Source organism: Hibiscus syriacus, unplaced genomic scaffold (assembly GCF_006381635.1).
Source record: "Hibiscus syriacus cultivar Baekdansim isolate YM2019G1 unplaced genomic scaffold, ASM638163v2 tig00110832_pilon, whole genome shotgun sequence".
Lineage (NCBI taxonomy): Eukaryota > Viridiplantae > Streptophyta > Magnoliopsida > Malvales > Malvaceae > Hibiscus > Hibiscus syriacus.
This window is the reverse complement of record NW_024062883.1, coordinates 31,598-43,486: the sequence shown is the minus strand read 5'-3', so window position 1 is coordinate 43,486 and position 11,889 is coordinate 31,598. Positions and strand designations below refer to the sequence as shown.

At 35.9% G+C, this 11,889-nt stretch overlaps 1 long non-coding RNA gene and 1 pseudogene across 1 annotated transcript; both read left to right on the top strand.

Annotated features, from left to right (window-relative positions):
• Window positions 1-4,137: 4,137 nt before the first annotated feature.
• On the top strand, window positions 4,138-5,215 carry LOC120142955. Its single transcript, XR_005517901.1, has 2 exons — window positions 4,138-4,269; window positions 5,159-5,215. It is a non-coding gene; the product is annotated as an uncharacterized LOC120142955 (long non-coding RNA).
• A 783-nt stretch (window positions 5,216-5,998) lies between these two features.
• On the top strand, window positions 5,999-11,280 carry LOC120142954 (annotated as a pseudogene).
• Window positions 11,281-11,889: the final 609 nt, after the last annotated feature.

Here is an 11,889-nt window from a genome sequence, read left to right as displayed (position 1 = left end):
GTGTGTGTAATCGCTTGCAGTAGGCGGACCGTCCCCCGAGGTTACACGGTCGCTCCGAATTCCGTACACCCGAAACCGGAGTGGACTGCTGGTGGTATTGCACTTCTGATCGGAAAGCACTCAGAGAGAACTCACAGAGAGAACTTTAGAAAACACTTTGGTAAGTGAATTGTGAATGTTTTTGGAGTTAGTTGAGAAGCTGAATATAGCTCTCTATTTATAGGCTAGAAATAGGGTTAAAGTCGTCCATAAAATTTCAGGATTAAACCTCTTATTTGTAACAGCTGAAACGACTAGATGAATCTGACTCAGAAATAGTCCAGGTTCATTGTATCATTATTCAGCTGTTATAACTCCCGAAATTATATCATGTAAACCTGGAATTAAATCAAATAACTCCTGTAACTCCTGATTAACAGCTTGTCTCCTCTGTACAAAGCTGTAAATCAGTCCAGGTACATCTTAACGTTTCTGATTTAATTTAGGAATAAACTGTTTAATTTCTGATAAAAAAAATAATTCAGCTGTTATTATTTGAAATTCAAACAGTCCTCAGCAGCCTATAAATATCAGTTGATATCTTTCACATTTTCCATTTGTTTCTTTCAAAGAGAAATTCCTCAAGAATTTTCTCTAAAAAGATAGTATCCGCGCGGACGTGTCGAAGACACGTATTACCACGACCACGACCACGACCACGACCACGACCTCGACCTCGACCACGACCACGACCACGAGCCAAGCCGAGCCGAGCCGAGCCGTGCCGTGCCGAGCCGAGACGAGACGGACGGACGGCGGCGGCGGTGCGCGAGAGCCCCCCTTGTTCTCTATCACTCAACAAGGAAATGGAATGTCAAGCCTTAAATACCATTCCCAATAGTGTTTCCAACACTATGTGGGATTGAGCATTACCAACATTCCCCCACTAATGCGAAAGAAATCTTCTGAAACTCGAAAACAAGCTTTCCAGAAGAGTAATAGCGAGATTAGTTGCTTAAGCACTAGTGAACATATCTGGAACTAGTACATAGTGATGATGAGCAATCCTTCTCTTAGATAAGTGAAACTAGTCTGGAACTTTCTAAGATCAGGGTAAACTCAAACACACAACTAACCCCTTCATCCACCTGAGTCCTCGATGTGTAAGATATATATATACAAAGTATATATTTGGCCATCTTACCTCAGGATTCTAGTAAGTGTGCTAGAAAAATAGCCCAACATTTTTCATAGAAGGGCTAACCCTTCTCACTTACATAGGTTATTTCATCAAGTTTATCTCAACATAAACCACCTTTAAAAGGAATATGGAATATTAAGACTTTTATAATAGCTCAACCTCACAAAGGGTATGGTGACTTTTTTCAAGTTCATTATAATGAACCACCCAACTCGGGCTAAGAAGTCATTAAGAATAAATATTCAACCTCATTTATCGGTAAATTCAATAAGTCCTTCTCACTAGAACCACCAATACTTGGATTTGAATTTATTAAGAGTTTAACAAACTCAACCTTTCTGTCGGTAAGTTCACATTTCCTACCCACCACTCTGGGTTATGAACTTATTAAGAATAGATATTCAGCCAAAATCGGTAAATTCATCAAGTCTTTCTCACTAAGACCACCCAAAGCCTGGGCTATGAATTTATTAAGAGCAATTAAGCTCATCCTGGGCATGCACATTATTCATCATAGGATAGGCAGTAGGAATGTGCACTATGAGTCTTTCCATGGTTTCGTTTGACCACATGGAACTAGATAACTAAGTTGGGTATCCACCATGAATTCCTCAACCAATGGGCTTTAGACCCATCCCCCTCGACGAATCTAGGACCAGCTTCCGACTTAACCCTTTGGTAAGTGGATCTGCTAGGTTCCTTTCCGACTTCACATACTCTAAGAGAGCACTCCATTCTTTATCAAGTGTCTAACTGATTCATGTCTTATGCGAATGTGTCTTTTCTTACCATTGTAAGCTTGGTTCTTAGCCACACATATCGCAGCTTGTGATCACACAACAATGAAACTGGAGGATCGGTCTTCCCCACAACGGAATATCTGCTAACAAGCTTCTGAGCCACTCGGCTTCTGCCCAGCTAGGTCAAGAGCTATAAACTCTGACTCCATGGTAGAACGAGCAATACAAGTCTGCTTTGATGATTTCCACGAGATCGCTGCTCCACCAAAGTAAAAACATACCCGCTCGTAGAGCTTACCTCATCATTATCAGAAACCCAGTTGGCATCACAATATCCTTCCAATACCGCAGGAAAGCCAACAAACTCAAGTTTCCAATTCACAGTACCCTTAAGATACTTCAGTAAGCGTTTAAGCGCAATCCAGTGCTCACCACTCGGATTATGAGTATATCTACTTAGTCTACTCACAGCATAAGCATCAGGCCGAGTATAGTTCATTAAGAACATTAAACTTCCGATTAATTTAGCATATTCAGTTTGGGAAAACACTACTTCCTTTATTCTTAACTAGATGTATGCTAGGGTCATAAGGAGTTCGAACAGGGACGACATCAAAACTGTCAAATTTCTTTAGCACTTTCTCTATATAATGTGCTTGACATAAAGAAAATCCCTTCTCAGTTTTGGTAATTTTGACTCCTAAGATTACATCTACTTCTCCCAAATCTGTCATCTCAAACTTAGTGGACAAGAAATTTTTAACTTTGTTAATGGACTCAATGTTAGAACTGAAAATCAACATGTCGTCAACATAAAGACTTATGATAACACTTCAGTTTCAACACATCTTCGAATACACACAAGCATCGAACCATTCACAACAAAACCAAAACTAAGAATAGTTTTATGAAATTTCTCATACCACTGTTTAGGAGCCTGCTTAAGTCCATAGAGTGACTTTTTGAGTCTACAAACTTTGCCTTCCATACCAGGTGCCTCAAAACCTAGTGGCTGCTCATGTAAATCTCCTCATCTAGAGTGGCTGCTCCATGTAAATCTCCTCATCTAGATCCCCATTCAAAAAGCAGTCTTAACATCCATTTGATGTACCTGCAACTTATGAATAGAGGAGTGCAAATAATGCACGAATCGTTGAGATTTTGTAACGGGAGAGTATGTATCAAAGTAGTCTAAACCAAACCTTTGAGTGAACCCTTTGACGACTAACCTTGCCTTGTATCGCTGAATCGAACCATCTGGCCTTAGTTCTTCCGGAAGACCCATTGTTGGAGATTGGTTTGAATCCCTTAGGCAAGTCAACTAATTCCCAAGTATGATTAGACATTATCGATTCTAGTTCATCATTAACAGCGCTTTTCCAAAAACTAGCATCGATAGATCTTATAGCTTCTTCAAAAGTTTTAGGATCCTCATCTAGAAAAATTTGAGCTATAGGATCTGAAATGAAGTCTAAATCATTTATCTCAGAAATAAAGGAAGTAATAAAGTCTGGTCCAAAGAGGTTTCAACTCTTTGCCTTTTACTTCTAGGCTCAAAATCAATTTGTTCAGAAGACCTAGCAGGTTTACTAGAAGAAGTTGATGGAATATATTCATTTGTGTTCAATATTTATTCTCAGTTGATATCTTTCACATTTTCCATTTGTTTCTTTCAAAGAGAAATTCCTCAAGAATTTTCTCTAAAAAGATAGTATCCGCGCGGACGTGTCGAAGACACGTATTACCACGACCACGACCACGACCACGACCACGACCACGACCACGAGCCGAGCCGAGCCGAGCCGAGCCGAGCCGAGCCGAGCCGAGCCGAGACGAGACGGACGGACGGCGGCGGCGGTGCGCGAGAGCCCCCCTTGTTCTCTATCACTCAACAAGGAAATGGAATGTCAAGCCTTAAATACCATTCCCAATAGTGTTTCCAACACTATGTGGGATTGAGCATTACCAACAATATTAGAGTTCTTAGGAACATGGATGAAGACGAGGTTTTCACCTTCGCTAAGAAAATCCAGTCTCCCTACGATTTGGTTATGCAGACGAAGCAGCTTGGGAGGTTGCCGGTGGTGCAATTCGCCGCGGGTGGAGTGGCGACGCCGGCCGATGCGGCGTTGATGATGCAGTTGGGCTGTGAGGAGTGTTTGTGGGCTCTGGGGTTGTTCAAGAGTGGTGACCAGCAAAGCGTGCCCGGGCCATTGTTCAGGCCGTCACTCATTATAGTGACCGAACGTGCTTGCTGATGTTAGCTGGGCTTGGTGAGGCTATGGTTGGCCTTAATTTGACCGATAAGAAGGTCGAAGGTTCGCAGCTCGGTCCGATTAGTAATTGAAGGTGACAAACACTGTATTTCAATTTTTATCATTATTTGAAGTTTTAGTTGATTTTGGTGTTCTACAAATCATTTGGAACTTAGTGATTTTAGTATAATTTGAACTTATAAATGTTGAACTATGGGTTGGTTTAGTGTCAAGCCAATATAGATTGATTTAATTGGTTGACTATTTGGCTCAAATTGATATAGATTGATTCAGTAGGTTGATTACTCATTGGCACCTTGAGAAAGATTAAGGTTTAAATAGAACCATATGAGTTTGTGTGTGTCAATATTTTTGGCATAATTGATTGACTGCTCATTAGCACCTTGATATTAAGGTTGAGACTAATCAACAATCTCGTTTAAGGTTCGAATCTCGTTTAGTGAATGATTTGTGAGTATCACTTTCGGCCATCTATGTGGCTGGTTGGTGGCCCTATTCTTGGACTGGCACCTTTCGTCATCTTAATTCATTTAGTGGATGACATTAAGGTTCGAGTCTCATTTAGTGGATGGACCTGTAAGTATCACTCTCGACCATCTATGTGGCTGGTGGCCCTGACCTTGGCCTAGCCCCTTTCGGCACCTAAACAATTTCATTTAGTGGATGCCATTAAGGCTCGAGTTTTGTGCGCAATCTCATTAGTAGACGATTGGTAAGTACTTTTAGCTCCACATGAGGTCGGTGGTGTATACCCTGACCTTGGACTAGGGTATCCTTTCTTCACCTGAAAAAACTTGTGATGATTAGGAGTCAAATGTGTCCTCTTCGGCATCCCCTAAGAGTGTTGATTTTGTTGTTAGCTCTTTGCCTTCATTCCCACTTTAGTATCGATAATTTGTTTATTATATGCGATAGTTGCCGTTAATACTCTAGCCATGTTTTGAAGCATTGAACCTTCGCAGGAATCCTTTGGTTGTTCGCCACCACCATCACCTTTCATCAAGTGATCATCTTCCAAATTATCAAGGTTTAAGTGGTAGTCTTAATACAGTGGGATGCAACTTTATGCTTAAATGTTCCCTGTATAAATTTGATATTTAATTCCCAGGAATAAAACAGCTGTCTCTGAATTCTGCTACTATACTAATGTATTTTTTACATTGATTAGGCTCAGGCTCCTGCACAAATCTTTTACCTTAAGTTTCACTTGGTATTGCTCTAGAATTAAGGCTCTGCTCTTTGCCTATTTTCTCTTGGTTGCATGCTTCAATTTGCATGTATAAAAAAATTAGATGACCCTATTACCATATGTAATGAGGTAAGGGGAGGTAGGATAGTAGGCTGTCCTCAACGTCAGGTTGAGAGCAACTTTCGTGGAAGACTTCCGTTATGAATTGCCTTCCCCACGACCATAAGGTTAAGCCTTGCGTTCTATCAACTGAGCTAGATGGACAATTCTTTCAATTTGCATGTATGCCATTGAATATTCAAATCAGTTCATTTTTCTATTATTAATTTTGAATTGTTATCTTGGTTCGGATCCATATCATCAAAGAATAATAAAAACTTATTAATCATCACTTCATAAGTTCATGTAATTTTTTTATAATTATATTAAAAATAAGTAAATCTCTTATTTGAATTATGGACCAAATATTTTTTTATTTTAAAAATTCATAATTAAATACATTCTTATAATTATCTTGAATGTTAAAGTTATTCTTTTACAATTTTCTAAAGAAATTAATTTAATCAATAACTAAATACATATTATTGATACCAACAACCAGTTGGTCTAGTAGATGAGACTAGGTCTCTTAAGTAAAGTAGGAGTTCGAATCTTGCGTTTGTGAATGGAGCAAATTGGGTTAGAAATGTCATTCGCCTCTGCAGTACTTAATCTGGATTAGTCGGTCAATAGATCAGATACTAATAATTAATTTAAAAAATACATATTATTGATACAATTATATGAATTTAAAATCTATAGAAAAAACAACAGTCTTTTTACGAGAGGTAACGTTGTAAGCCCAAAATATAACATAAATTCTAACTGCCAACTAACAGCTCATTTTAGCTTCCTATGAAGAAACTCAACCAACTAATAACAAACATTAACGACTATTAACGTTCCAACAAGAAGAAAAATCATTGACTCCAATCGTGGGAAATCTTCAAGATTACTCTTCTCGAAGAACCGCCATCCTTCGTGCTTTGACTTCTGGTAAATCTTCATATGCTTCTCTCTCTCCGTTTAACGCTGCCTTTCTTTTTCTTTTCCCTGTTTCTCTCAGATGTGGATCAATTTTACGCACTCTGCGACCCAGGTAATTCAGATCTCCTCTTCCTCATTTCCGCTTCAAATTTGCATGTCGAGTTTTTCCTGAATTTCCTAGTTTTACTGTTTGATTTATTATGAATTTTGAAATTCTCTTTCCTCAAATAGACTGATAAACATGATACGAGTATACTAAGGTGACGTTTGGTTCGCTGGAATGTATATGAGGGAATTGGAATCTGTGAAAGAATTGAATCTGTCAGGAATTAGAATCAATTTCATATCAGTTTGGTTGGCAGGAATGGAATTGAAATCTAATTTCATATTCTGTTGGTTCGCAGAAATGTCAGATGAATTTATTTCATTAATATAAAATGACAAAATTGCCCTTCTTGTTTTTTTGCTTTATTTTAGTTTGTTTTACAATTTACATGTAGTAATATATTATAAAAAATTAAAAAATATTAAATTTTCATTTTATTGATTGATTATTCATTTCAATAAATTATAAAAATCATGCTAATAACATTATAAGTTAAATCATCGCAATCAAAATATTAATAAGTTACAAAAAGATAGAGCGATATTTTTGACTTTCCAATCGGAGTATGTTAATTAGTTACCAAAAAATATACCAAAAACTATTTTTATTCAATATATGAATTAGAAACCCGACCCACACAAAATAATAAAAAATTATTTTATTCATAAAACATGACTTAATTGAAGAAAAAAAATTATATAGAGGGGTATTATTAAGGTAAAATTTATTTTTTTCGGGTCGTGTTTTTTTCACCCTGAAACCCGAACCAACCCGAATATTACACTTAAAAAAATCCGATCTGACCCGACCTGAATATCACACTTAAAAACCTAACCCGACCCGAATATGAATTAGAAATCCGACCGACCCGAAATAATAAAAAATTATTTTTATTCAATATATGAATAAGTTACTAAAAGATTGATGAGGGTAGTATGGTCAAATTTCATTTCTCTTCGACAAGGGAATTGAATTTCATCCATTGTTGGATGGAATTCTATTTCCCTCATTTGATAGAAAGTTAAAGCCATGACGAATTCCAATTCCCTTGGAAAACTTGAACTAAACATGAGAAAGTGGTAGAGTTGGATTCCAATTCCCCCCAATTCCAAGGGATTCCATCCAACCAAACGCCACCTAAGGGTTTCTGAAACATCAGATTGGAATAGTAAAGTCGGTTTAATTATGAATTTCATCTTTCCTTGACTGAGAAGTTAGTGATCTAGTTTAATTTGTTAAGAATTTGATTTTGTATTTTACAAGAACTAAGAAGTTAATCCAATTTTGACAACACTGTTAAACCTTTCTTCCCATCAGATTGTTTATCAACAATTGGATCTCTAGGGTTTTGTAAAGTACGAGACTAAATTTGACAATTAAGGTTGTACTAATTTCCTTGCTTTTTATAAAACAGGGGAATGGAATTCATAATTAAGAGCAAATGAAGTTACTGGAGATTCAAGTTCTCTGATTTTCTGTATAGAGCTTTTCCCCCTTTGTTTTGTGATCAAGCTAAGGTTTATATAAGAAAAATCTCTTTGCCTTGGGTTTGGTTTAGAAAAAGGAAATTTATACCTTTGTGGACATCCGAATGAAAGCTGGAAGTTAGTCTGCCGGTGGGTGAAGTTCCACCCGAGCTGCCTAAGCCGGTGGTTGGCATCAATTTTGCTAGAGATGCAATGAACCGAAAAGACTGGTTGACCTCCGTTGGCGTGCATAGTGATTCGTGGTTGGTTTCTGTGGCTTTCTATCTTGCGGATCGTCTTAACCGTAACGAAAGGTACGGCTTTTGAAGGATTGTGTTGACGGAATGAGAGTATATATGCAGTTATAATGTCATTGAAATTCAAGTTGGTTCATTGAGTTTTGAATTCTGGTAGAAGTTTATCAACTTTGATTATTTTCAGAGAGTGCTTTTTCCCAGTGCAAATGAGTTGTTTGTCTTTTAACTATTTTAGCTTGGTTGGACTGTTGGGACTACCGGTTTTTAGAGGATAAGCCTTCCCTACTTTCTATACATCGTCGTGCGATAAAAGCTCAATAACCACCGAAGATGGACCCGAGGGGGCTGGCGAGAGAGTTGCCCCTGAAAATGTTAGATTTTCATATATAATTTAGGTATTTTATATTTTTTAATAATATCTTTTCACCTTTAAATTTTAGGCTAAACTACATAAATGACCACATAACTATGGGCTGAGTTGCCAAATGACGACTATTTTTAAATTTGCGTCAATATGACCACTGGACTATTTAAATGATTTCAATATAGCCACCTGTCATTAAAACTTAACGTAAGTGTTTACGTGGAAGTTAACAAAATTGGTATAATTAGGACACGAGTTCTTGTAAAGTTATGTATTCACGACGTCAGAACCCTACTTTGTTTTCTTTCATTTTGGTCACTACTTGTGTATGAATTGTTTCCTTGGATTTTCATTTAATGCAATTTGATCTTGATTCTGTTTTTAATTTGTCTAATGTCCTAATTTGAGTATTAATTTTAAAATCTTTTATTCTAGTTATGTATTAAATTTATAGATTAAATCCGCTAGATTTTAAAATTAATCAACTTGATCACCAATATTAACTTTAATTCTTAATTAGGTCCTAATTTCAAGTTAATTTAATAAATTTATTTATTCAATCAAATTGTGACACATGTTACAATCTGATTAAAGGTTTTTTTTTTAATTTTAATTTAATAAATTTTCAATCTAATCAAAAGGTTGGCACGTGTCAACTTTGAATTGAAGTGAAAATAAATAAAGAATAGTTTTGACACCCAAGGAATCCAACTTGAGTCTCGAGGTAACCTTGGCATGCCTTAAACATTGAGCTAATTCTCACACTTGTTATTGAGATAATATGTTATATAACTTTTCAAGTTTAGGAAGAAAAAATTAAAATAACTTAATTGGATTTGAACCCAAAATGAATTAGTAATCAAGCAAGTCTTAACCAATAAGCTAAATCTAATATTTAGGAATCAATTTTATATATTAGTTAATGATAAAAAATTAAAAAGGGATAACAAAAACTTAAATCTAGGCCAATTGAGAATATGACAACACTTAAATCACTTAAATAAATCTAATAGTCTATTTATATTGATTTAAGATTTTAATATTTTTAAACTAAATTTATTGTTTTCATATTATTTTTTAATGATTATATATTAAATCATTAAAAAATAATTTAATATTCAAATTATAATAATAAGAAAAAATAAATCAAATTTAATTATAATCATTTATAAATAAATATAAAATAATTTTAATTTAAATATTGAATCTCAAATTAATATAAATAAATTAGTTTTTTTTTAGCAATTTAAGTATTATCATATTCTTAATTGGCCTAGATTTATGTCATCACTTGTCTATTCTATCATTAACTATAATATATAATATATACAAAATATTTATTTGATTCCTAAATATTAGATTTAGCTTATTAGTTAAGGTTTTGTTTGGTTACTAATTGATCTTGGGTTCAGATTGCCTAAACTTGAACAAGTTATATAACGTATGTATCTTGATAACAAGTGTGAGAATTGGCTCAACGATTAATTCTAAAATCTAGGGCATTTAATCTACATTTAATACATGACTATAATAAAAGATTTTAAGTTAATGCTCAAATTAAGGCATTAGACAAATTAAAAATAGAATCAGGATCAAATTGCATTAAATGATAATCTAAGGAAACAAATCATATACAAGTAGTGACCAAACTGAAAGAAAACAAAGCAGGGTGCCAGCGCAGCGAATACGTATCTTTATAAGGACTCGCACTAATTATACAAATTTTATTAACTGTCATGTAGACACTTCCGTTAAGTGTTAACGACATGTGACTATTGAAACCATTTAAATAGTTCAATGGTCATATTGACGCAAATTTAAAAATGGTGGTCATTTCGTGACCCGACCCATAGTTATGTGGTCATTTATGTAGTTTACCCAAATTTTATAAGTTCACCGTATAAATCATGCATCTGTCGCTTTGATCACAGCTTGTAAATATGAAGGATGATTAGTATCGAAAAGTAATGGCAAAAAGGGACTTGATATATGCATGCATAGGTCTCATGCCATTTTGTTCATTTGTTTTGTTTCTATTATATCGTGATTTTGCTTTACAGGAAACGTCTGTACAGCATGATTATCGATCAGCCCCCAGTCTTTGAGCAAGTAACTGGAAGGGGACCTGATAAAGACAACCAAGTATTGAAAGTGGGAGCAATTCTCGGGCAGCACAAAGGTAAACTTTCTTACCATCATTATTTGAGCCCGAAAGTTGTGGTCCGATTAATGGTTAATGCACGCATTCGGAATGATTGAGCTCTGCTTAGCACGATATAACAAGCCTAGCATTCTCTACAAGAAAGAATGAATTTTCTTTTGGTGTTGATCATGTAGTGTTTTGTCTATAATTGGGGGTTCTTCATTTTATAGAGATCAAGTGATGGACAGTTGGAAGCAAACCCAAGGCAGCTGATGTAGATTACGAAGACGATGAAGATGAGCACGAAACACTCTGCGGCTGGTGCAGTGAAATCTACAATGCAGATGAGTTTCGGATCGGATGTGATGTTTGCGAGAGGTGGTTCCATGGAAATGTTGACACCTGCTAAAGCTGAGAGTATTAAGCTGTACAAATACCCGTCTTGCAACACGCAGTGCAGCATGCAGTGATGGTGACGAAAAATGGTAAGAACAAGGCATCATCCGATCTCAATAGCTGACAAAGTAATATACCAAAACTGCTTGTCACGACTGCTCCGGCCACTAAACAATCTCCCTCTGATCAGTACCAAAAAGTAAATCTCGAGTTACAATCGACGAATCTCTACACAATGCGACGTGGAAGTTACTCTGATAGCTTAGCCACAGAACGCTTGAGAACCGAGGGTTGAAAGCAATAGCTTTGTGATCGTGATACAACCTAATTCCTAGTTCTGCCAAGAGTAGTGATTTTAAGGTAAGGTTGAAATGTGTGATAACCAAGGGCATCATTGACAATGCATATAAGCAGATAGGTTCGGAATTCATCCGGTGATTTACCATCCCTAGATGGCATCTAAACATTTGAACGAACATGACTTGTAATTTTGTTAAATAAACAATAATCGTGTGATTTTATTCCATGTTTAATATTGGAGCATATTATTATGGGTCAATTATTATTTGTCCCTGTATTCTACTTAACTAGAGGATTTAGTCCATTACTTAAATTTGGTCCTCCTATTATCATTGATTTACGCTTTAGTCCAAATCCCTAAATCATTCAGAAATTCTATTCGCTGGCTAATGCGGACCAGAGGATAATATTAATACATGATAATGATAGGAGGACCAAACCATGGT